Here is a 27,626-nt window from a genome sequence, read left to right as displayed (position 1 = left end):
CCATATGTGCAATTGCAATGTAATGCGAATAACATATTTTATTTTCTGAGAAAATTAGAGATATCTGCAAAGCTATTACGAATGATCAAACTGCCACTGGGATGGACCAGCCATAGCCTCCGTTAAGGGGACCTACCATATCCATCCGGCAAACATTTTCTACCTAGAACCCATGGATGGTGATACTATACTGAGGGTTGTGAATGGTTTGAAATCAGCTTTGCCTTTTGATGCAGTTCCATTACATGTTTTAAAAATCCATCCGCAGAGGGCCATGTGGATGTTTACAGCAGCCCTACAGCACTCCTTTACTGTGGGGGAAATTCCAGCTACTTGGAAACATGCAGTGGTCACTTCTCTTTTAAAAAAGTCAAATTTGGATCCCCACGGCGGTGGCAAACTACAGGCCTATCTCCTTGCTTCCTGCCATTATGAAACTTTTGGAAGATGTGATTACAACACAGTTTTTGCAATTTTGGGAAAATAATAATTGCTTGAATCCATTTCAATTGGGATTCCATCCAGCTACGGGTACGGAATCAGTTATGTTGTCATAGCTGGATGATCTAGCTCTTCTCCAAGAGTGCTGAGAGGTCAGAGTGCTAATTCTCCTGGACCTCTCAGCAGCATTTGATATTGTGAATTATGGAATTCTATTGACCCGTCTGGAGCAAGCAGGTGTCACCAGGCCCCTTCTGGCATGGTTTGGGTCATTTATTGGGGAACGGGCCCAGTCCATTTCCTTTAATTCTGCCAATCTCCGGTTTTCGGTCTAACCTGTGGGGTTCCTCAAGGGTCAGCCTTGTTCTCTCTTCTTTTTAATTTGTATGTGCACCTTTTGCAGACCTGATTGCTGAGTCTGGAGTCCTTTTTACATCTATGCCAATGACACAAAGCTAGTGTTTTGGCTGGACTCCCCTCAAACTGAAGCCTTTGGCGAACTTCGAGACTGTCTGTGCAATATAGCCAAGTGGATGTCTGTCAATTCGTTAAAGCTGAATGAAAATAAACCAGAGGTCCTAGTCTTTGGTCCATAAACAGCTGTCAGTCTCTGGAATTCTTAATTCTGGCCTGAATCGCTTGTCCCCTGCCTGGTAGTATGTGTGTCTGTGAAAAGCCTTGGGGTGAGTGTCTTTCCCAATGGTTCGAGAGAATCACACATTTCATCCATCTGCAATGCAGGGTATGGGAAACTTAAAATCATGAGGAAGATATTACCCCTGCTATCTTCGGACAGACACACTATGATGGTCACATATACTATAATGGGTCAATGGACTGTTGCAACAGGATACATTTAGGGCAACCTAAATATCAGATACAACATATGCAGGTACTCCAGAACTCAGCAGTAAGATCAGCACTTAAGGCGCCTTGACTGTCCCCCTCGGCAGCCCTTCTGCATCCCCTTCACTGGCTCCCAGTGGCAGAATGGATTGAGTTTAAGGTACTCTACATCCCTCACCGGGCTTAAACAATGAAAGCCCAAGGTATTTGAAAAACAAGATTGAGCTCTATTACCTTAATAGGCAACTGCGCTCGGCCTCCCAATTTCTTCTTAAAGTACTGAGGTATCAGCATGCACGGTTGGGAGGTCGCTCCTTCTCAGTTATGGCTCCTACATTATGGAACACGCTTCCACTGTCACTGAGAGTCATAGACGTGTAACTTGTCAACATGCACATTCATGTGAGAGCTTTTTTGCTCTGTAATGCCAATACCCCAGTGCCTAGATGCTTCCGGGCCTTAGTGTGCGCTTTATACATTTATAAATAAGTAAATAAATAAATAAATACATACATACATTCATACATACATAGATACATACATGAATAAATAAATGCATAAATAAATAAATACATACGTGTGGACGGAAGATAAGGGGGCAGCACAGTGCAAAACACCTAGATTTGACTTTCCTAAAAAGGAGGGGGAAAGTACTAGTTTCAACACTAACAGCAATGCAAAAACACCTGGATTCAACTTTGCTAATAGGAGGGAAAAAGGACTAGAATTCAACACAAACAGCATTCAAATAACACCTAGATGCGACTTTCCTAGAGAGATGTGAGAGAATGAGAAGCAATAAAGTTCACTGAGATGCTTGTGAGTGGTGCGATAAGAAAAATAGAGTTATTAGTGTGGTGGGTCCACTGCACCTGCTTTAGCAGTCGAAGCAGGTCAACAGCTGCAGGCTTCTTGCTTCCCCGCTGACACCGGCGGGAGGAGTGGATTCAGTGGGAGCTGTCCTTTGCCCGGGGTCCTTCGCCATAGGGGCTGCAACGGGAAGTGGGGCTGCCTTACTGTTATCACTAAAGTGAGGCCTAGGCCCAATCAGAGGCTCAGGGTTGAGAGAGGTAGGCAGGTTGATGGAAAGGCAGGAAGCAGGTGGGGGGAGAGTGCAGGGAGAGAAGAAGGTGAGTAAAGTTCTCAGAAGGCACAAAGATAAACAATGAAGAGTAAAGTGGTCACAGTAATACAGATCACACCCTCATCTTAGGCATATCAGAAAAAAAGTGACCAGGTCGGGCTAGCAGAAAATCACACTCTTACCTCACTAACCCCCACACCAAATGGAATACAAGTGTGCAGGTGGGAATCACAAATGACTCTTGGTTGGACACTCTTTTTTCTTGGGGTGCCAGCTTCGATGAGTCTGCTGTGAAAATTATAGTACCTTTTTTTGTCTTTTTTCTTATTATCTTTTGTTCCTGTCAAATGCTGTTTCAGTTTTCTTCTTCTCAGGTACCCAAAGCAGCTGCAATGATGGCTTTGACCCTGTCCAAAGCTAGAACCACTACCATTTCATATCACATGGGTGCTCAGACTGAAGCTGTCTTGTGTCCTCCAACAAGTTGGGATGATTGTGTGGAGCAGCGAGTAGATTGCAGAAATCGTGGGTGGATGAGTTGTGTTTGTCCAGTGGAGGAGTATGCCCATATTTTGACCAATGTGTGAGATGATGGTGGGGTTTCTCCCAAAGAGAATGGTAGAGGGGTGCATGTTTTGCGTGCCATATTTGTGACTGGGGATGCAGCAAAATTAGCGCAAGCTTGCTATTTTATATATCTTTGCTAAGGTGGAGGCTACCACTCCACTGAGTTATCTACCATGAATTATACAACAACAAATCTTCTCATTTTTCAATATAATTTATGCTGATTGCAGTGGATAAGCTGATATTGGTCACCATTTTGTGACTAGAAGCCCAGCGTCACTAATTTAAGTACATAAACAAGTAACAACCACCCACTAAAATCAAAATCTCATATGTACTGAAAACTGACACTTGTCTCCTTTTGAGATTTGTTTTTAGAATTTGTGGCAATATTGAACAAATATATATATCCAGTGTAGTAAAATGTGAACAGGATTTGTTACTTTAAGTGTTACTTTGTGTTCAAGCCAATACATATTGGATTTGCATGCGCAGAGAAAGATAAATGACAAAATCGCTAAATTAAATATAAACACGATACAGATATGGTGTGCTATGAAGTGTCTAGAAGCTGGCCAACAAGGAGTTTAATAATGTAAGGACAGGGACTGGACATAGAAAAAACTAAACTGTGAAGAAAACCAAACTGTGAAGAAAGCATGATAGTTATTACACATGCATGCAAACTGATATACATGCACAGGAAATTATAAATTCACATGTATTGGGCTTTTTTGTGAATGGATTAATCTCAGCAGTTAGGGTTTCGTAAGATGAATTTGAATTGAATTGGAGAAAGAGGTTCAGAGGCCAGAGGAAGGGTAAATGAGTAACTACGACCTTACCAGATGGTAAGTTCAGCTAACACACCGGCCAGGGTTTTTTGACCTAACAGTATCGCAAAGGCATATGTTAACTTTTTTAAGAACATGGGGGCTTGCAGAGGGATCTGAACATTTGCTTTTGACCAACAATAAATGTGGAGCGAGGACACCTAGGCCACGGTTGACCATTAGTCCCTGTGTTTCAATTGTTTTCAGGATGTGCCATTCCTGCTGAATTGGTAGTGATTGGATTAGAATTTTCCAATGACGCCAGTAAGCAAGGGTGTGTCAGATGGTTATTGACAGTTCAAATGGAAACTGTTTATTCTGTTCTCTCTCATGTCCTTTGAAGTATCTGTGCAAACTATGTGCACATTACGTTCAGGATTCAGAGGTCTCAGACCAGCTGGGACTTGTAATGAATTACTTTTGTATGTGAATGTATAACTGTATGATGATGTCACGACCTACCACGAACAAATCCTAAAAAGAGGTTTGTTATGCACATGAGCTGAAGATGGTAGATAAGATAATGGCAACCAATGAGAATGGGAGAATTGGAGAAAGAGAATATTAATTTGTATAGGTTTTAAGCAATCACGTGTGGGGGTGGTTTGTATAATTAAATATATGGGAGTGTTTGAACTGTTGCAAAAATGTACATAATGCATCAACTTGTGTGGTTCAGGGAGACTTGGGTTAGTTTGACTCCATAGGGTCATCTAGCCCCTGTTGGACATGTGTACATTAAACTTGCTTTATGGACAAAACATGCACTAACTTATTAAGAGGTTGACCTACTATGGGTTAAGGTGATTGGATGCCCGCCCCTACATTTTTGTAATGACCTGGGTTTGAATCCTGCTCTTAGTACTGTTTAGATCAGTCCGAACATAGTAGACAATGCGGGCACAGGGTTCTCTAATAGGTCGGAAAACAAAATTCCTGGATTATTATTATTGTTATTATTTGTGTATTTATTGAGCGTGGAACTAGCTTCGAGAAGCAATGTAGCGCTTTACAGAGGTATACAACTATACAGATACATAACTGAGTGCTTTACAGAGGTATACAATAGGACAGATGCATAACGGAGGACTTTTAGAGCTAACAACTGACCAAATACACATCAGGGGCAGGATACAGAGGGGCAAAGTGGAGGGGTACAGCTGTACGGGTTGCAGGTAGGATGGGGCGGGTGGCAACTACTGAGTCAGGAGGCGCGAGGGGCAATGTGATGGCCTAGGTGTTGAGCAGGAGAGATTTCTTGAAAAAGTGGGTTTTTAGTTGTTTTCTGAATTGTAGGAGCATGGGGGAGAGTCTGATGCTGATGGGATGGAGTTTCAATAGTCTTGCGGGATAGGCAGAGAAGGCTTGCTTTCTTGTCCTTTCCTTTTTGCAGTGGCCGATTTCAAGTTTGCACGTGTCCTGGTTCTGGTGGTGCGCTGTACGCTGGAGATGCTGAGTTTCTCCGTGAGGTCGCTGGGTGACTGGAGGGTGACTGCCTTATAATTGATGCAGCAAGACTTGAAGGTGATTTGTGAGTGCAGTGGGAGCCAATGAAGGTCAATGAGGGTTGGTGTGATGTGATTGCAACTGCATAGACACTTGATGAGGCATGTGGCTGCCTGTAGGACACTTCTAGGGGGCACAAGGGAGGACGATGGGAGGACTTCGAGGAGAGCGTTGCCCTGTATCTGAGATCAGGGGAGACATTATTTTGATGGATCTGGGATACAGGAAAATCTGTCCCAATTCCAACACTATCTATCTGTCTCTCTGTCAGTCAGTCTATCTTTGTGTCTCTATCTGTCCATACCTGTCTCTACCTTTGTGTCCATTTGCCCTTTTATTTTTGTTTTTTTTTTATTTGTGAACATCTTGACTATCCTTCATTCTGATACTAATTTCTTTTTTAAAATGTACTCCTTTTATCTATTTTTTTGTTTATATCAAATTATGTGTCCAATACATGCGAGAATCATTGACACTATACGCATTCAAAATCATTTTTTAGAATGTTATGGTAGACATTGTCAAATACATAAAGAAATAGAATTTACCAGATAACCTTTATAGTAATCACATTACACCAAAATCAGTTGCACTTTATAACTATTGGAATTTCAGTCAATGGAGAAACATAGGACAATCTAAGACAAATACAACACACCCAAAAATAAATTATCAATCATATAAAGCATTCAACGGACTCCATAATGCGAGATATAGGTCTACACAGTACTTATTTGACATTAGTACTCTCTCATATAGTAACATCTGCATTTCTGCTATCCAATGTTCTGGAGTAGGCTTTTTCCTAGTTTTCCAGACTCTTAGAATCAACTTCACTGCAACCATCAAAGTCGTATCAATCCATTCACTAAACTCCTTTGAAATTGGGCATCTCCCGCTTCATAACAATAAGATCACATGTGCTGCTAACCTATGACAGTTAATATTCAAAATCATATCTATTCTGTCTAAAGCTTCCCTACAAAATGCACATATACATGAGCAATTCCATTCCTTTTCTTTATTCTTTCTGTCTTTCTGTTGTGGTTACTAGGATCTCATAATTATACAGCCAAAACATTCGGATATTAGTGTCTGCTTGGCGAGCAGTGCTTGAGTCATGAAAGTGCTGGTGTGTATAAGGCATCTAGCATGGGTGTCTTCACATCAACCATGTGGGACCTTTCCCAGGAGGCTACTTCATTTGAACCCCCTGAGAGAGACTGACACCTTCTTCCAAGGCACAGGAACCATTCCTGGGAGGACCTCTGGGATATGTGGCTTCAATGGAAGTCTTGACATGAAAAAGCCATCTCACACCAGATTGCTGATCACCTGAGTCATTTTGAAGTAGGCAGACATGCAAATGGGGTTGAGTTAGAGTAGCCAGAGGAGAGGTTTAGGCCAAGAGAGGGGTTCCGTAACTGTGGACTTTGTTAGGGCTCCCTAAGCTTCCATTCCTCCCATTTCTTGCAGATAAATCACTCTGGGTATAAAATCAGAAGGTAGATGACAATTTATGCAGCAGCCTGGATTGGACCCCTGACAACAGGCTTGATTTAGACCAATTCACTGTAGCATTTTGGTTTCATAAGGGTTAGGAACCTTGCCCATAGTAAATTCATCACTTGGCCCTCAAGACATGAAGGATTTACCTGGAACTATTCCAACGTCCTCTGGCAGAGAGTTGAAGGTAGAAGATCTTCAAGGCTGTTGCAGGCGCTGCTTCTTACCCATCCCAAGGCTGCATTTGGGGTTACAAGCTGGCTTGACCAGTCTTCTGCAACTGGGACATGTCTACCATGTCTACTCGCTGGATGTGGCAGGACTTTGCATTTGTGCTCTACAACCCTCCTGGGTAGAAGGCGCAGAACAAAAGGACTCACCTGGCCAGTGGATTTCCTGGATTGAGTCTCACCAGCAACTAGAATTAATTGAATACTTCTAGACCCTGCTTCCCAGATTGTATTCATTTTCTGGCTGGACAACTTTAAGACACTTTTTGAGTTGCCACAATCAACAAGAGATGCTTTTGGCACTTGCTGCTTTCTGATCAGCCGTAGAGCCACCAATCAACTGACACAACCCATTGCCATAAAATAGATCCAGCAATTTCGAGGCAATTGCTTCCAAGGCACTACAACTCATTGTTGGATTTCCTCAAGCTGTCTTAATTGATTTGTCATGCGGACTCCACCGAATGCTTGCCTACACTTCTCCCAATCGAGGGGATCATTGCTACAGAAACTGCATCACAACATTGGACCACTTCAAGCCAACCCAACCTGTCTCAATACCCGTGATCAAATGGGATCTCTGATTCAAAATGCCTTGATGCTGACCGAATTCACTAATAGCTCCAAGAAGCCTGGCTCGATGCTGTTGAGCCCAAAAGACCAGAGAGAAAGGGGATATGACCATACACTGTCCCCTTGACTGAGTCAGCCTGGAAGGACTTTAGTGGCTTTTATGTCCCCCTTCTTTGACTTTCAAAAGAAATAGCCTTTAACATTGGCATTTGCTGATCAAATCATTTGCATGAATTCCTGTCTTCACCCAGAGAGCCCTTTTATAAGTGAAAGTATGCATTGATTGTGTTTCTTTTGAGAAAGACCAGGTGGCAGTATCTATTCCACTACCTGTTCTTTGATCCTATCATTGTGTCCTTCCCTATAGCATCTCCTTTGGCGCCCCTATTGGCTGCATGCACAACCCTCTCTGCCAACGGCGGCACTGGAGGAAGGTATCCCCTAATGCAGCTTCCAAGTACCGTGTAGAAAGTACCAGTGACATCATTGTCAAAGAGTAGTAGGATCCCTTCAATGCTCTACTGAATGCGATGGCAGAGATAGCCCATGCCTTTTGCACCTTGGTTTAATGCTGAGCTGAGGGATATGAAGCAAATATGTTGCCAATTGGAGCGTAAATGGAGACAAGGATATGATTTTGGTTCTAAGTTTAGTAATACGCTGTCGGTCTTTTGGCATCAGGAAGCAAAATCTCAGCATTTTGCTGAGCGAATTATATCAGCCTCCTACTCAGCTTGAGAACTCTTTAAAGTATAAAAGAGCTCTAATGTGTAACTCCCTCTATTGATTCTTTGTGGTCAGAAGCACAGTGTGATCTTATTAGCTATTTTTGTGATGAAAAGATCCAGACAATTCATAAATCGATTGCTGGTAACAGGAGTAATAAACGTGAAGACAGGTTCTGGGAACAGTCTGGATATGAAATAAGAATCCCTTGGATGGACACGTTTGAGCCTGTTATAGATGATATGGTCAGGAAGGGTCCTCTAGAAATTGAAGTTAGCCTCCCCAGCTGACCCAATTCCTCTTTGCGTGCTTCAGTCCCTACCGACAGATGTTATCCCACTTTTTACTGCAGTATTGCAGACTTCATTTTCTTTGGGTCTCGTCCCCAAGGCTCTGAAGCACACACTTGTCTCTCAATTACTGAAAAAGCCTCAGCTTTATCCTGCCTTGGCCTCTAACCATCAGCCAATTTCAATCTTACTGTGTGTCATGAAACTTATGGAGATTTTTATTTCTCCTCAACTCTCACGCTTTTTAGAAACCAGAGCCCTGTTACACCTGTTTCAATCTGGCCTCCGCCCCATGAGAGGTACAGAGTCAGTGATGTTTTCAGTCGTGGATGATCTGGCGTGTCCTCAAAGCTGCACAGAGGTTGGAGTCTTAATTTTGCTTGACCTCTCTGCAGTCTTTGATACTATTGACAACAGTATTCTGCTGTAAGACCTGGAGAGGACAGGAATCTCTGGGGCACCTCTTGCCTGATTTACATCTTTTCTTTCAGAGTGCATGTAGACATTTTCACTATTCCCTCCTCAAGGGCCTTGGTTTGCAGAGTCCCTCAGGGGTTATTTGTGTCCCTGTTGCTTTTTAATTTGTATTTACGTCCTTTGGCAGATTTAATTCAGGAGCACGGGCACAGTTTTATACCTATGCCGATGACACACAATAATTTTTTTGACTAGATTCTCCTTGAAGCGACCCCCCCCCCCATCTCAATTGAGGAACTGCCTTACAGCAGTGGGGGAGTGGATGCTGGTGCATAAAGCAGGCAGACCCCAAGAGATCTCCAGCATTTGCGCAGGCATGAAAATTCATGCCGGCGCAGATACTGCAGCATTTGTAAGGCATATTGGAAGGAGGTGGAGAAAACGCAAATTGCACTCTGACCCTCCTCTCTGCCATACAAATGCTTGAACATGAGCCGTGGCATGATTGGAACGCATGAAGGATGTTTATGCTTTTTCGATCACGTTACGGCTCAGATTAAATTCAGCCCCCTCTATGTCCAGGCAGAAATGAAATGCAGCCCACCTTGGGAGAGTCTTTCTACAAACAAGTGATATTTGGTGAATTTATTAATTGTAAGTGTGTAAATATTATAAAAACGATGTTATGGTGAGTTTCCTCCCAGGATTTATTTTGTATTATTGGATTAAAATGGTGCATTAAACAGCACAGCTTCTGTGAGAAAGTGGGTAAAAAGTCAGAACGTTTGTATTGAGTTGTGTAAGGTAACTCCAATCCAAAAATGTAAGAGATGCAATTCACAGCACACAGGAGCATTTCCCAATGCATTTTCATTATGCCTTCGCCCACAATATATGCCAGTATAAAAACATTTTCACACTGGCTATGCCCATAGATTTTCATGCTGGCTGCACCAGCATATAAATAATTCCTATATGAAAACACATTCATGTTTGTTTTGTACATAGTGTCAGTAATCATAATTTAAGAATACATGTTCACACCAGCACTTTCAATAAATGTCAGTTTCCCCACATAAGTACATACTCCTGTTTGCTTTATGTTTAGAAAAATGTCATGCGAAAATAAAATAAAACATTTTCTAAACTGGCTTCACAATGTAGTCCAGTCTAGAAACCTACTAACACACCACATGTGTGCTTTATCCTTGATGCCCAGAATAAAATGGTGTGTCATAGTAAGAAATAGCTCGACTGGGTGCACGGAAATGCCAGTGCAACCACATAATAGCATGTATCAGACTTGCTTTATCATAGATGCCCAGACTAAAATCCCAAGAAAGTGCTAGACTGGCTACCGCCAACATGCCAGTCAAGCCAAGCAATAACACATACAATGGGTCATTTATCATATATGCCCAGAAAAAAAGTCATGCCACATTAAGAAATGGCTAGACTGGCTTCCTCAAAATGCCAGTCTAGCCACGTAATAGCAAATCATACAAAAAAAAAGGATGACATTTCTTTACTGGACGTCAATTATAGATGGATAGTAAAACAAATGTGTTGTTGCAGCCCCCTCACCCCAACCACCATCCACTCCGTAGCCCAGTACAAACACACATGAATGCAAAGATTCAAACACCACATACACACCAACATACATTCACTCATTCATATGTGCACCCATGTATCATACACTCACTCATGCACATTTTACCTAAAAATGCAAATCTTACCTGCACTCAGCTCTGGTCCAGATCCAACTCCGCTGCAGCTTCCTTTCCCGGCACCTGCTTGCACATGAGCAGGAACCAGGAATCAGAAAGCTTCTTGGTTCCAGCTCTTGTGTGAACAGGAGCCAAACTGCTCATAATGTGCCACCCAGCTCCACTTGTATGTGCAGGAGCAACCACTCGCACTTACAAATGTGTAGTACCCCAGCCTGCATTTCCAATGGGCCATGCAAGAATGGGGAAGCATTCTTCACGACCCATTGGAGATGCTCAGCTGGGGTGCAAACTGTAAAGGGGAAACGTAGTTTGCCCCTGACAGTTCAAGACAGCACAGTAGCGCTCCCTCAGCTGCACCTGAGGGAGTGATCCTGGACTGGTCTAGCTCCTCCAGGATGGTTGATCGTTTTCTTGGGTCGACGCCCCATCACCCATAATGGCCACATCCTAAAATCTCCACACACAATGTCTGCATAATCTGTTCCTTTCTCCCTCAAAATGATGAAAACCATGAATTGTCAAATGGACCCTTTAACATTTCGAACTCCATGAGATTTATTTTTTAGCACTAAAAAGCTGCTTTACTATGTCATGATAAATCCATAACTTGCTAATTGCTATAGGAAATGACTCCAAGCAGTTGCCCTTATGAAACTGTTTCTAAGAGTGTTTGTATTTAAGTCTTGAAAATACTAAACATTCATTTTGGGGGCCAGGCTGCTTGGACCCAATTTGTGGTTTACTTGTATTTTTTGGAAAACGACTTTTTGATTGTTTACAAAACATGCTGCAGCTCTGTGTGTCATGTATGTTGCGTTTTTCTACTAAATACATCTTAGTGGGAACACTGGAGATTGTGAGTGCATGTTGCAGGGTGAAATGAAAGATCTAATACTCAGGTATGGGAAGTGAACTTGTTTACTAAGTTCCAGTGGCAAGTTATATACATCAGGTAAATCCAAGGGTAAGTAAGTATGAAGGTACAAAGGCCACATCCACCAGCCTCCTATCTCACAGGCTGCTTCACTCCAACTGGCATTCATGGAGCTTACAGGGGTACTCACACCACAACATTCCACAGGCATAACATTCCATCAGGCATTCTCTCATGCAAGCATTCATGTAGGACCAAGGGAGGGACCACAAGATACAACACATCTCCCTCCTCAACAGAAACCAAAATAAAGGTACAGAAAGAAGTGCAAAGGAAAATACACAGGCTAATTCGACCAAAGTATGTACCAACAACTGCCATGATGCCTACCCCGAGGATCAGCCCCGGGAGCAGGCATCTAGACATTTATTAAAACCTCAGCAGCCCCGGCTAGGGGCTATCTGGGTTCAGTCCTGGCCACTTAGGCGCAAGGCTCATAGTAGAAATCAGTCCTGGCGCCTAAGGTGCCAGGCTCATAATCATTACTTACCTCAGTTAGACCATGCTGGAAATGACTCCAATCCAACGTGAAGCCTGGAAGGGACTATTTTACTACAGGGACTATTTTTTACTCGGGTGTGTTTCTAGGGACTTCTTACCTGGGACTACTTTTGAGGCTATTTATACCACGCCCGACCAGCAACACACGCTTCGTGTTATTCTGCATCCAGCAGCATAACGCTCACCGTGCCCGCAAGTCAGCATCCAGACCTTTGTCACTCCTGTCCTGAATCCGGAGCTCCTAGAGAAGAAGGAAAGTAAAGGCAAGGTTAGAAAACAAACTTAATTCCAGTTTCTCATCTGATTCCGGAACCATCACGTCTCAGCACCTGGAAAGGACATTCTTTCTAGACGCGTCGCATCGCCGGCTGCAGCGCTGCGCCATACTCACCAGTCCTCAAAGCACCTTTCGGTCCGGCGCTGCCTCCATCATTTCTTCGCTGGGCTCCGGCATCTGGGGACAAAAGAAATAACCAGGTGAGCCGAAAGAGCCAACAAATACAATCTCTCTTACCACCATAGACTTACCTGATTTGCCACCGGAGGCATTATTCTTTAACTCTCCACATCTTCAAACGTCGCATCTGAAAACGGAGAGAGAAAACAACACGTTAAATACATGCATCATTTACCGGACAGCATCGGGTAATACAGACTCTTACCTGAACGCCATCTACCGCCACAAGACCATCTTTTCTCGAACTCCACTGCAAGATAAGAAAGGAATGGGACAAGAGTGAACATCGGACATATTGAACTCTATGAACTCTATACTTACTGGTCTTCGGCAGGAACCTCAGCGTCAACTCTCATCCGGAACTCCCCAACGCCTTCTAACAAGTGAAGCAACTGTTATCTACGCGCCCTTGCAATCCATGCAGGATGGAGAGCTCATCTTTCAAGAATATAAGGTGAGAGTACTGGAAGGGGATTTCGGAAGTGATTAGTGGGGAGCGCAGGGAGGTGCCATCACTAGAATCCACGGGTGGCTAAATTCCTCTCTCCACTTGCAGGAGTGTCCTTCTATGGGTCAAGCAGACGAGATTAGGAGGGCCAGTCCAGTCTGTGATCTCTGCACTACGCATCACGTTGGTGGAGGCCGCAGCAATCCGGGTCCGACCAACGCACTTGTGGGAGCCAAGTGAGCTTTACAACAACACTCTGGTCACCTCCACTCCAAACTCCAAAACTCCAATCCAAGACCCACTCACTCCATTCTGAAGAATAAGGTGACATGCCTCATGCTGCCACCAACATAGTCCCTTCAACGGCCTGCAAAGCGGCCAATCCACTATACTATACACTCAGAGTCTGCAGCAGGCCTTCCACAGACACTCATACCAAGGAACCAGCCTTAACTCTCAATGCACCAGCATTGCCACACAATCCCAAAACAACGCCCTTATTCATCCTGCTGCCAACAACTAAGGTGCACTGAAACACAGCTCACCCTTCATCTTCTAGTATGCTACCAGAACTATTGATAAAAGCTCAAAATGCACAGAGCACAGACACCCAGTCTATGCAGGACAGGCAGAGAGGACCACCCCAAAGGTACTGGTGTCCAACTCCAAAAGGCAAGGTCAGGAAGCCCCCTCTAGTGTGGTGTCCAACACCCCAATATTTGTGGCATGGGTGGCAGAACACCTCTATAAAACTAGTGCTGGGTTCCAAACCCAAAATTGATGGCACGGGTGGCAGAACACCCCTGTAAAGCTTGTGCCACGTTCCAACCCCCCTAAAATTGTTACCAAGAAAAAACCCATTTGCCTAATGCACATCACCCTCAACCGCACACACAGTGATCAACTCCAACCCAATTATTTTTTTAATGTCTTTATTTATACAAGTTAAAGTATAATTAAACATACCAATGCAACAAGTTAGTTAATATGCTTATTCAAAACAACAACAAAACAAGTTATAGAAACCCAACATTACATAATAAAAACATAACATCTCACATAAAGACAGAAATACATTGTTAGACCTAATATACATCAAGAAATCTTCTCCATATTTTCTCAAAAAGTGGCAATTTCCTTTGTTTCCTAAACATTACATGTTTCATATCTTCAATAGACTGCATTTCTGAAATCCAATCAGAAATCAATGGCATAGTTTGTGACTTCCAATTGCGAAGAATCAACTTTTTTCCTGTTAATGCTCCTCTGAACAAGAATTTCTTTTGTGACATTGTAAGTTCATCCAATAAATCATTACTTCCTAAAATCATTGTCTTAAAATCCAGATTAATTTCAGTTTGCAAAACACATAAACACATGGTGCAAATATCAAATCAAAATCCCAGAACTCTAGAACAATACAAGAACATGTGTTCTAGCGTACCAACAGCACACAAACATTTCCAGCAATCATCAGAATCAGTCATTCCCCTTTTCATCATTCTATCAGGGCTCTAATAAACCCGGTTCAGTATTTTTATCTGTCTTTATCTTTCAACCAAGTTCAATGAACGAAGCTTGACATTCTCACACATCTCCATCCAACTTTCCCCTGAAATATCACATCCCAAATGTTGACTCCATTCTTCTCTCATTTTCACGTTCTCTTTGTATTTAGAAACCATTTGTTTGTACAATCTATTTGCAATTCCCCATTCCCCTGGTTCTCTCTCAGCCGCAAATATTTTGAGATTCACATCATCCTTCTGCCTCACATTTCCAATATTCTTTTTCAGATGTCTGTAATCCAGTTTGGAATAATTCTCAATATTCCATCTCTCATGGACTTCCTCCCCCGAAATCCATTTTCCATTATGACATAAATCACCAATCCAACACACTCCAGCCAAAAACCACTCCACCCAAAATAACATATTTCCTTTTTCTTTAACCGCTACGTTCATCCAAATTGATGCATTTGGAGAATGTAAAGCATCCGGACCCAAGTATTCATAAATGGATTTCCAAAATTTCCTCAAAAACTCAGTAATGGGGTTTCTTCTACTCACAATATTTGTCGTAGTAAGAACAGCCCTTGGCAAAAGTGCTGCACAATCCCCGCTTCTGCAACAACCCAATCATTAGGTTCTTCTAAATAAAATAGCGCAACAAACTGACATGTAAAGGCTAAATGACAGGCACGAAAATTAGGCAATCCCAAAGCACCGTTCCCCAAGGTAAGTTGAAGTTTCCAAAGCTGTAGTCTTGGTGGTTTTTTATCCCACATGAACGATTGAACTAGATAGTCTAACTCTTTCCAATACGAGGCTTTAATTTCCAGGGGGAGCATGCTAAGTACATAAGTGATTCTTGGAGTAGCAGTCATTTTTAAAGCATTTGTTTTACTTCATAATGATAACCTCAACAACAACCATCTTTACAGACACATTTCTAGAGCCTTACATACCTCATTCATGTTCTCTTCAACCATGTCCCCAACTTTCAGAGTCAACCACACACCAAGATACCTCATTCTCTTCTGAAACCATTGGAAACCCCACGATGAAATAAACAATCTATCACAAGTGAATGTCAACGGCATCACTTCAGACTTTGAACAATTAATCTTGTAACCTGCCACTTTATAAAAATTACTCAATATCTCCATCATTTTAGGTATATAATTATTTAGATCATTCAAAATCAACAAAAGACCGTCTGCATGAAACCATATCTTTTGATCTGCCCCTTGAATACCGATGCCATGTAAGTCTTGACACTTCAATCGCAATCGCCAATGGTTCCACCGCCAAAACAAAAAGCAAAGGTGACAAGGGACAACCCTGTCTAGTGCCCCTCTGTAATGTAAATGATCTAGATCGCAGCCCATTAGTCTTTATATCAGCCTTTGGAAGAGTATATAACAGGTGTACCCATGACACAAACCCTCTCTGAAAGTCATTTTCTCTATGACTGAAAAGAGATAGTTCCAATTTACTCTGTTAAATGCCTTTTCTGCATCAAGAGAAAAGGCAGCTACATCCTCAGATGAGGATTGAGCATTGCACAATGTTAGCAGAAGTTTCCGTACATCACTTGAAGTCTGACGATTCTTAATGAAACCTGATTGGTTCTCATGTACTAGATTTTCCATTGGATGAGTGATTCTTAATGCTAAGACCTTCACCAGAATTTTATTATCAATATTGATTAGACTTATTGGTCGATAATTTCACAGAAAATTACCATATTTTCCCTTTTTAAAAAAAAATAAAAAAAGAAATTTTCGCATGAATAGTGTAAAACGGTAAAAGACCCTCATCCCTTGATGTAATGTATGTATCTTTCAAAATATCTAGCACCAGTGTCTTTCCAGTATTTAAGTTATGGATTGCTAGTTTTATTTCATCTAAAGTTATTTGCTTTTTAAGGATATTTTTATCCTTATCAGATATTTGTGGAATCTCTAAGGACTCAAAAAAAGACTCACCATGACCTGTGACCTCCGACTCATTCTGAAACAATTATGAGTAGAAATTCCTAAAAACATTGTTTATTTCCACAGGATTATATGTAACATTACCTTCTGAGCCACAAATCGATGCAATAGCCATCTCTGACCGTTGCTGACGAAGTGTGTAGGCCAGCTAGCTATCCCTCTTTTCACCTTGTTCAAAGTAGGAGCATTTGAGTCTGAATAACTGCTTCTCAGCCCGTTCATTAATAATCTTGTTAATTTCTCTTTTTAAATTACATAACTCTCTCTTTTTACCTGAATAAGCTGTATCATCCACCAAAATATTAGTCACCACCTTAATGCGTTTTTCCAAACTCAACACTTCATCTTTTTTCTCATTCCACCGGAAAGACTCAAGACAAGGGCCCTCATTGCACATTTAAATGCCTCCCAAATTACCTTAATATTCAAATCTCCAGTCAGATTCTCTTTCAAAAAATGTTCTGCTTCACCCCTAATTTTATCAACTATCTGTTCATCTTGTAAAATTGAGGTGTTCATCCACCAAGTGAAAGATTTACAGATTTCAAAATCAAGTTTCACTCTCAAGGAGACAGGGCCATGATCTGTAAGCACTATGTTCCCAATTTCCTCTCACACACACACTACTCAGACACACAGACATGTACACCATACATGTACATGAGAGCTGCACCCAGCTCTCACATCCCATCCATGTCCAAGAACAGAGACAGGCATGCATTCATGTGTGCATTCCGCATGCTGCTCCCCATGTTGCATTGGAACACATGCACCATCCATGTGGTTCACGCATGACTGGTCTCACATGCATTACCATGATGTCCCTGCACACACACATCCATACATGGCCTATGTCACACATACATGCAAGTAGCTGACTACCAGCACACTGCAACATGCCCTGTTTCACACAGCAATGCATGGCCACTTACTGCTCGACTCCAGTCGGGCCTGCATCCTGAGGATCTGGTGGCGAAACACTGGGCGAATGCACTCCAGGACCCTCATATGCTGGTTGGTAAGGTGGCCCCGGTGCCCCACTGCATCCTCTGCGTCTAAGAGGCGCCGGGCCTTTTTGAGGGTCCTGGACTTGTAGTCCTCCCAGTGCTTCTGGACGTGTCTCAGGTCTCGGGGTGCCACCCCCTCCGCGTTGATGGCACCCACTATGTCCGTCCAGATCCTCCTCTCTCCTTCCTTGTTGGCGCGCGAGGGTGTGAAGAGGGCATCATAATGCCCCAGAACTTGCTCCACCAGGATACCAACTTCCTTATCGCTGAAGCTGGTAGCCCTCTGCCTCTCTGACTGAGGGTCACCAGTGGTCTTGGATGGTGTTTGCCCCGACATGGCGACCCCCCAGGCAGGTGTGGGTGGGCAACTGGGTCCTGGGGCTAGGCTGTGGAGCAATGGTATCCTAGTCGGGAGTCTTCTGTTCCAGCAGAGGTGGTGTGACGCTCACCTGGTATCCACGGGGATGTCACTCAGCCTGTTCTGACCTCTTGCAACCTCAAACCCTTCCCTGGAGGCTACATGACTCGAGACTGGGCCTGAAACACAGAATTGGTAGAGTTTAACTCCCTATCGTCTCTGTGTGCTTAAACCCCTTCTAACCCAGGGTCCAACCCTTCCCTTTGATCCACAGCTCATCTTGTTTTCTTGGATAGTGTGCTCTACGTCCTGCATTCAGCCCAGGGGCGCGTTGATTGATGCAGGCTCGTTGCTGCCTAGTTACTTCACTGGCAACTTCACTGGCAAGAGTCCGACAGGTAAGTATAATGAGTCTTTTGAACAGTTCTCTAACTTTGTTCCTTTCCTTCCTTAGATGATGGCCGGCATTCAGGGATGGCGGCAGGCTGCTGAGATGAGTAGTGGTGAAGGTGAGTGAGAGCGCGATGCGCAAAGCACCCCTTTCGTATTTGTATTGAACTGAGTTATTTTTCTGTGTCTTTTAGGTGCCGCAACGTTTTCAGCGTGGATGCCGGTTATGAAGAACAAATGCGGTGAATAAGCGTGGTATGCGGTGGCTCTAGATGTTTCCACGCTAATCTGGAGTGTCTTTGCCTTCTTGCAGATGGATGAGAAGTTCCGGAGACAGAGCTCCCCCAGAGCGGCTGGGATTCAGGTAAGCGTTTGAAGCTCGTACAGTCCTTAAAAATAAACAAACATTTGCAGAATGCTTACTAATGCCTTTTTCCTGTTCTTTTCCCTTTTCCTTAGGAAGCGGCGTGCCGGGATGGGAATGACACCACCAAAGATGCCCGCAGAACACAAGGAGCGATGAATGATGGGCAGAAGCACCACAAGGTGAGGCTGTTCCTAAAGCTGTTCTTGTTCTTGCAGGAGCTGAGCGCAGAAGAAAGATGCAGGCCTACTGGAGACCGATCCGAACACGGTGAGTGTCACGCTGCAGGTGCAGAAAACGCAAAGCATGTTTCTCAGCCTGGGCGTGGCTTAAATAGTCTCTGGGTATCCCAGGTGTCCCACACCACACCCAAAAGACTAGACTGCACATGAAATATGTGGGGGCATTCATCTTGTCCCCATCAATGCACTACAAGTCCAATTCCCAATGTTATCCTGTGGGAGTGAGTGAGTCTGGTGCCACAAGCGCCAAGTCTGACTCCAAGTGGGTCTTTGGAGGGATGGAGAGTCCCTTGATGGTCATGTAGGTGATCGTGGCCTGGCCCCAGACTGACATCTTGGAGGGCTGGGGACATGAGGGGCAGGAATCATGACACCGCCCCCACCCCCGCCCAAGGCCCTTCTCAAGGTGGCTCTTCTGTCTGGTCCTGGTTTGGTTGGATGGTTTTGATGAAATTGTCTAAGCAAGCGAGGTGCATGGATTTACTCACAGGGCTCCCATGTCCTGTCTTGTGGACCATACCGCTTCCAGTCTACTAAGTAGTATAATTTGGATCTGACATACTTTGAATCTAGGATGTCCTTGACTTCAAATTCTGGCTCCCCAGCGACTACTACTGGCTGCGGTGGCGTTGCTACCCGGGTCCCAGGTTGAACAGGTTTAAGGAGAGACACGTGGAACACAGGATGAATCTGCATGTTTGACGGCAAAGCTAGTCTGACCGCCACAGGATTTATCACAGAGGTGACGGTGAATGGACCCAGGTATCTTGGACGGAAAGTTTGGGTTCCTTTAATGGACACGTGTTTAGACGCCAGTCAGACTTTGTCTCCCACTTGATAGTTGGGGGCCTTAGCTCGGTGTTGATCAGCAAACTTCTTTTGGCGATTCTAAGCTTGAAGCAGATGTTCAGCTGCCCTTTTAAAGGTTTGAGAAATGGTTGTGTGCAAGGTTTTGACTGCTGGCATTTCCAGGGTTGTAGGAACGTCCAACTCAGAAGTACGTGGGTGCTTTCCATACATGGTATAAAAGGATGTCTGCCCAGTGCTGGTGTGTAGGGAATTATTATAAGCATATTTATCTATCCATAATTGGTCGAACCAGCTTCCTTCAGCTTGGTGTAACATTCAACGCAGATACTGCTCGACCGTATGATTTGTCTTCTCAGTTTGACCATCCGTTTGGGGATGGTGACTGGTGGATAGCCGGATGTCGATCTGGGCCATAGAGCAGCATTTATTTCAGAAGTTAGATACAAATTGAGTACCTCGGTCTGAAACCAAAACTGAAGGAAGCCCATGGAGCTGTACGATGCCTTCAAGAAATACCTTTGCCAGAGTGGAAGCATTTGGGAGCCCCTTAAGAGGAATGAAATGTGCCATTTTTGAAAATAGGTCAACGAACACAAGAATAGTGTTAAACCCTTGACTGGGTGGTAAGTCAGTAATAAAATCGAGGGACAACGTGTGCCAGGGTTCTGGTGGGATTTCCAATGGTTGTAATAGCTCAGCCGGTTTCTGCTTGGATGACTTGTTTTGAGCACACACTCCACAAGATAGGATGAATTGGATAATGTCTTTATGCCACGTGGGCCACCAATAATTTCGTTTTACCTTGGCTAGCGTTTTAGCGATTCCGGAGGGCCATCGATCAAGGAATCATGATAAGCAGACATGACTTGTTCTCGTAGTTCTTGGTTTGGCAAGAATAAACGATTCCTGAAGTAGGGCAACTGATCTTTTATCATGTAATGTTCTCCTTGTGCACTCCACGCTTGTAATTGCTCCAGACTCATCAGGTTTTGGATTTCTTCATGTAATTCTTTCTGAGTTATGGTTGCTGTGATTCCTAGGAGCTTGTCACTCGGGATGATTGCTACGGGGTCAGGGGTCTGATACCCTTGCTCTTCCACCCGCATATGGGAAAGGGCATCGGCCTTCCCGTTTATCACCCCTGGTCGAAATGTAATCACGTAGTCATATTCAGCAAAAAAAAGAGCCCAACGTAGTTGTCGTGAGGATTGGGCCTTTGTTGTTTTTAGGTACTGGAGGTTCTGGTGGTCAGTAATTACGGTGATTGTGTGTCTGGCGCCCAAGAGGTAGTGCCGCCATGCCTTAAAGGCTGACTTAATGGCCAGGACTTCTTTGTCTGTGATAGCGTAATTGAGTTCAGGGGGTGTGAATTTACGTGACCAGATGGCAACAGGGTGTAACTGGCCCGTTTCGGGGTCCTTTTGTGAGAGGATGGCTCCCATCGACATGCTTGAGGCATCCGTTTCCACCAGGTATTGGAGATCAGGGCGAGGGTGGCGTAAGATTGGGGCACATGTGAATCTTGCTTTGATTTCCCGGAAAGCCTTTTCGGCTTCTGTTGACCACTGGAACTTTTTGTTGTTTTTCCTTAGTAATGACGTGATTGGATGCACGATTTGCAAAAATTCTGGGATGAACCGGCGGTAGAAGTTTGCAAAACCCAGCATACTTTGAACCCCCTTGAATGAATTTTCGGATGGCCAGTTCAGGGTAGCATCTACCTGTGTACATCCATTCGGATTCCATTCGGGCTGAGAATAAAGCCCAGGAATTCCACCTCATAGACGTGGAATGAGCACTTTTCGAGCTTGGCATAGTTCTGGTGTTGGCAGAGTTTCTCCAATATGGCTCGGGCGTGTTTAGCATGGTCCTGCTTTGATGCGGAATATAGTAGGATATCGTGGATGTACACTAGAGCCAGACATCAATCAATTCCCGTAGGACATCGTTCATGAAGTATTGAAATGCAGTGGGCGCGTTGCAAAGGCCAAAGGGCATTACTTGATATTCGTACAAGCCGTATTTGGTGCGAAAAGCGGTTTTCCATTTGTCCCCCTGTTTTACGTGAAGAAGGTGATATGCCCCTTTCAGGTCTAGTTTTGTGTAGATTTGGGCATCTTTGACTTGATCAAGCAATTCAGGGATCAGTGGCAGGGGTAGCTGTTTTTTATGGTAATTTGGTTCAGTGCGCGATAGTCGATGCACGTTCTCAAGTCCCACTCCTTTGTCGGTACGAAGAATAGAGGACTGGCTGCTGGCGACTTCGAGGGACGGAAGAACCCATTGGCCAGGAATTGGTCAAGATAGGCCTTCAGGTGCTAGTTTTCTGGTTCCGTGAGTGCGTAAATTCACCCACGAGGGATTTGTGCGCCAGGTATCAGGTCGATTTGGCAATCATATGGTCTATGCGGTGGCAGGGTGTTAGCCTGTTCTTTCTGAAAGACGTCTTGAAAGTCCTGGTATTCACTTGGTAATGTGCCGATTTCCACAGTCGCAAGCGTGGAGGTTCTGGTGTCTATTGGTTGTTTCTCTTGGCGATAACATGTGTGGGCACAAGTCTCTGGTTAGGCCAATTCTTTTGCTCGCCAATCGATTTGAGGATTGTGAGCTACCAACCATGGCATTCCCAAAATCAACCGCAACTGTGGTGCCTTAATGAGGTCGAAAATGATAGATTCTTGGTGTCCATCCTGGCACAGAAGTGTTAAAGCTGCAGTGCATTGGAATACTGGACCAGAAGCTATTTCCGTGCCGTCAATAGTGGTAACAGTGTCGGTGGTTGATTTAGGGCGTAACAGAAGCCCCATCTTTGCCGCAAGATCCTGGTCGATGTAATTCCCAACGGCTACACTGTCTATGTACACTCTTACTGCGTGCATCCGAGATGGTTGTTGGTGATTGATCAAGACCACATATAGTGCAAAATGGGAGGTCTGTAGTTCACTTTCTTTGCTCGACAAGTGGACCCCTACACTTGCCGTGCTGGGGAGTTTTACGTTTCCTTGATGGTATCCTCCTTGTCCATGGCCTCTACTGTCCTCCTCGGTGTTTTACAGGGCACTCTTTAAGGAAATGACCTGACCTTCCACAGTACAGACATAACTGCTGCTGTCTCCTTTTATCCCTTTCCGCTTTAGTCAAAGGGGATCTGACCCCCGCCAATTTTGCATTGGTTCTTATGAACCTCCGTTGTTCGGGCAGTATTGTCCTATGAACGCACATACATAGGGCGAGGGTCCGGTCTGGTTCGATCTGCTCTTCGGTCCTGCAACCTATGATCCAGTTGAACAGCAAGGTCAATGAATTCTGAGCAGTCTTTCGGGGGGTTCACTACTTGTGCGAGAATATCCTTGAGCTCCCGCCACAATCCCAGATGAAATAACGTGGTTCTCTTCTCCACTGGCCATTCTGCTTCAACTACAAGTCTATTGAACGTGGCTATGTATGTTAATAGGTCTTGATTCCCTTGGCGTAGGCACAGAAGTTTGTTGCGTAATGCCTGCCCATGAATACGACGGGCGAACAGCTTTTCCATCTCCTGCTGAAAGCCCCTGAAGTCATGCAGCAAAGGATTGTCTTGGGCCACAAAGGGTACAGACCAGTCCGCAGCCCTACCACTCAGGTAGTATAGCACAAAAGTGACCCGTGATTGGTCATTCGGAAAGGCCCCTTGCCTACAAAGGAAGTGCAGGCGGCACTGGTTCCTGAACGTTGCAAACCTCTTGGGATCCCCCGTAAATCGTTCGGGCGTGGCCAAGGGAACTGCCCCAGGAAGTATTATATGAATGGGATTGGCTGATGGTGCTGGCATTGAGGGCATGCTTCCCCTAAATGGTGCATGCCCTGCCTGTGACTGGAGAAGTTGCCGTCTTAAATCATCAGTGCGTTCTTTGGCTACTATCAGCTCTCTCCTCAGGGTGTTAGTCTCCTGCCTGGCTGCATGTACTCCGGAACATAGCTGCCCCAACATGTGGGCTAACTGGTCAGTTTCTGACATTTCCATGACGCCCAGGTGGATTTTGATGTGAGGCTTTGCGTTCTGTAACGCTCACCTGGTATCCACGGGGACATCACTCAGCCTGTTTTGACCTCTTACGACCTTAAACCCTTCCCTGGAGGCTACTCGACTTGAGACTGGGGCTGAAACACAGGATTGGTAGAGTTTAACACCCTATTGTCTCTGTGTGCTTGAACCCCTTCTTCCCCGGGGTCCAACCCTTCCCTTTGATCCACAGCTCACCTTGTATTCTTGGATATTGTGCTCTCCATCCAGCTTTCAGCACAGGGGCGCGTTGATTGATGCGGGCTTGTTGCTGCCTAGTTACTTCATTGGCAAGAGTCCGACAGGTAAGTATAATGAGTCTTTTGAACAGTTCTCTAACTTCGTTCCTTTAATCGACTGACACAGGCCCAAGGGTAGTGAATTCTGAATTATAACCCATTCATATTAAGCATATAATGGCATCAAATAATTAAAGGTATACTTTGATATATCATGTAATTAAATGAAATGTAGAATGTCAAATGAGACTTAAAATCTCATGCCTTATTTCTATTACAATAAACATTGCTTATTCATGAATTCATCTGTAACCCCTACAAGAGTTCGTTATCTGCAACAGTCTTCTTTCAAGTATATCTTCATACCCACTTGTTAGAACATATTTCAAAGGTTGACATGCGCATTCCTTCAAGCAGTCCCCAAAGTCAGCTGCACTATTGACATTTCCGAATCAACATTGTCTAGTACAACATAGCATTAATCCGCCTTCACACGGGACAATCAGCTGCTCCCCCGACAATACGGAAAACTTTAAAGTCATCTAATTCCCAAGGTGGTTACCCCCGGAACACCCAAGTGTAATTTGCTAGTGCGCCCAGTGTGGAATTTCTGGTTTCTTGCTTAATGGCATCTCTGCCCTTGTGCGTATACTGTGGATGAATCACCACCGAAACGTCTTGCGGGATGTATAAGGTCTAAACAGTTCAGTGAGTATTTCCAAATGCAGCAAGCCGATATTTGCTCCCCGAAAAAGACAAGACCACGCTTCCATCTGAACAATTACCTTCCGTACCACTTTCAATGTTGCAGAAAAAGATGAAATCCGTGTCTGCATAGACATTTACTTTTTACTTTCACTATGCTTCCCATTGTTGCAAACGACAAAGCCACGTCTGTGCGAATATCTACTTTCTGCACAGCTGTCTCAATGCTCGTGTAGTGCACGTAACGTAGCCATCAGCTGACACGGCAGACTGAACAAAGGTCCTTTCCTCAAGGCCTTCCTATGAAGCCGACGAGAGAAGGCCAGGAGAAAAGGCCTCCTGTGCTCTTTGCAGCTCCGCTGCGAGCACGTTTCCCCACACGCCAGCTGGATGCCTCATCAGCTGTTCTCCTTTCCTTCGGAACAACCGTGTGTTCCGAGGAAATCCCTGCCGCCTGGAGGAGCCACAAAATGGATGCCGTTGCCATGGAGACCTCGACATCAATAACTGCTGCCGCGCAGTTCACGGCCGCAGGCCCAGGCTCCCATTTGCTGTGTTTGCCTGCCCGCCCCTCCCCTCCTGCTTTAAATGGAGGGGGAGAGGGCCGAGAGGCAAAGCCGACGAGAGAAGGCCAGGAGAAAAGGCCTCCTGTGCTCTTTGCAGCTCCGCTGCGAGCACGTTTCCCCACACGCCAGCTGGATGCCTCATCAGCTGTTCTCCTTTCCTTCGGAACAACCGTGTGTTCCGAGGAAATCCCTGCCGCCTGGAGGAGCCACAAAATGGATGCCGTTGCCATGGAGACCTCGACATCAATAACTGCTGCCGCGCAGTTCACCGCCGTAGGCCCAGGCTCCCATTTGCTGTGTCTGCCTGCCCGCCCCACCCCTCCTGCTTTAAATGGAGGGGGAGAGGGCCGAGAGGCGAAGCTGACGAGAGAAGGCCAGGAGAAAAGGCCTCCTGTGCTCTTTGCAGCTCCGCTGCGAGCACGTTTCCCCACACGCCAGCTGGATGCCTCATCAGCTGTTCTCCTTTCCTTCGGAACAACCGTGTGTTCCCGAGGAAATCCCTGCTGCCTGGAGGAGCCACAAAATGGATGCCGTTGCCATGGAGACCTCGACATCAATAACTGCTGCCGCGCAGTTCACCGCCGCAGGCCCAGGCTCCCATTTGCTGTGTCTGCCTGCCCGCCCCTCCCCTCCTGCTTTAAATGGAGGGGGAGAGGGCCGAGAGGCAAAGCCGACGAGAGAAGGCCAGGAGAAAAGGCCTCCTGTGCTCTTTGCAGCTCTTCGCTGCTCGTCTGCTGTTTGCCCGAAACCTACGCCGCACCCAGAAGGTAAGAAGATCTGCCCTTGCAAGCTTCTCTCCAACCCCTGCACCACCTCAAGGCGTTTCAGGTTGCGCGCCCGTACTTTGAAAGCTGCCTTCAGTTCACAGCCCATTCCCACGAGTAGCCGTAATAGGCGGCGATGCTCACGCACTGTACAACCCTCATCACTCGCTGATAAGGCCAGGCACCCCCGCAAAACCTCAAAGCCTGCATCCACTTCAAGTACTACCAACACAGCCACCAATAAAGTACTTAACTTTTCGTATAATTATACCGCCTCCATAACCAATGTGATTACAAATGTGTCCACCACCGCTGAAAATGTAACCCCCAATGTAAAATCTGTGATTTGCAATTCTTCTACCACCATTTTGAATGCTAGTGTGCCAAATGCTATACCACATGTGTCCACCACCTCCGAAAATGTGACCCCCAATGTAAAATCTGTCATTTGCAATTCTTCTACCACCATTTTGAATGCTAGTGTGCCAAATGCTATACCACATGTGTCCACCACCTCCGAAAATGTGACCCCCAATGTAAAATCTGTGATTTGCAATTCTTCTATCACCATTTTGAATGCTAGTGTGCCAAATGCTATACCACATGTGTCCACCACCTCCGAAAATGTGACCCCCAATGTAAAATCTGTGATTTGCAATTCTTCTACCACCATTTTGAATGCTAGTGTGCCAAATGCTATACCACATGTGTCCACCACCTCCGAAAATGTGACCCCCAATGTAAAATCTGTGATTTGCAATTCTTCTACCACCATCTTGAATGCTAGTGTGCCAAATGCTATACCACATGTGTCCACCACCTCTGAAAATGTGACCCCCAATGTAAAATCTGGGTTGTGCATCTCCCCTAACACCCAGAGCTCAACCCCCCCTCCACCAAACCCTCTCTCATCATGAACCCCCTCTCAGGCACTACTGAACCCCACATGAAATGCGCCATGATTAACGCTAGGTCCATCAATGCCCACGCCCTAGACATACACGACCTTCTAACCTCCCACAACCTAGATCTACTCATGATCTCAGAAACATGGCTACATGAGGCCTCTGGCCCGGCACTATCCCTCGCCCTACCCCCTGGCTATTCCATAACTAGACAAGACCGCCTCTCCAAAGGTGGAGGTGTAGCAATTATTGCCAGAGACTCGCTCTCTATCAGAAAGATAGAGAAATCCCTGACCAACAACAACAGCGACTACCTCCAAGTTAAAATAACCCTCTCTCCCCATTGCACCATTACTGTGCACACCATTTACCGCCCTCCAGGCCCAACAGGAGACTTCCAAGCCTCTCTGATCCACCTCCTCTCTGACAACCTCAAAAAACAGTCTAAAGCCATTTTCCTCGGGGACGTCAATCTAGGGCTCCGGGATAGTAAGGACGTAGCAGCCAAATCCCTTGACTCTGCCTTCAATGCTCTAGGCTACAAGAACACCAACCTTAGCCCTACTCACACTCAGGGCAGAACGCTTGACTGGATAGCACAGCATAACTGCCCACTCATCATTACAGGTAACAATCCCACCCC

This window comes from Ambystoma mexicanum, chromosome 3p, assembly GCF_040938575.1.
Source record: "Ambystoma mexicanum isolate Mex_15411 chromosome 3p, UKY_AmexF1_1, whole genome shotgun sequence".
Classification (NCBI taxonomy): domain Eukaryota; kingdom Metazoa; phylum Chordata; class Amphibia; order Caudata; family Ambystomatidae; genus Ambystoma; species Ambystoma mexicanum.
This window is presented reverse-complemented; position numbering follows the sequence as displayed.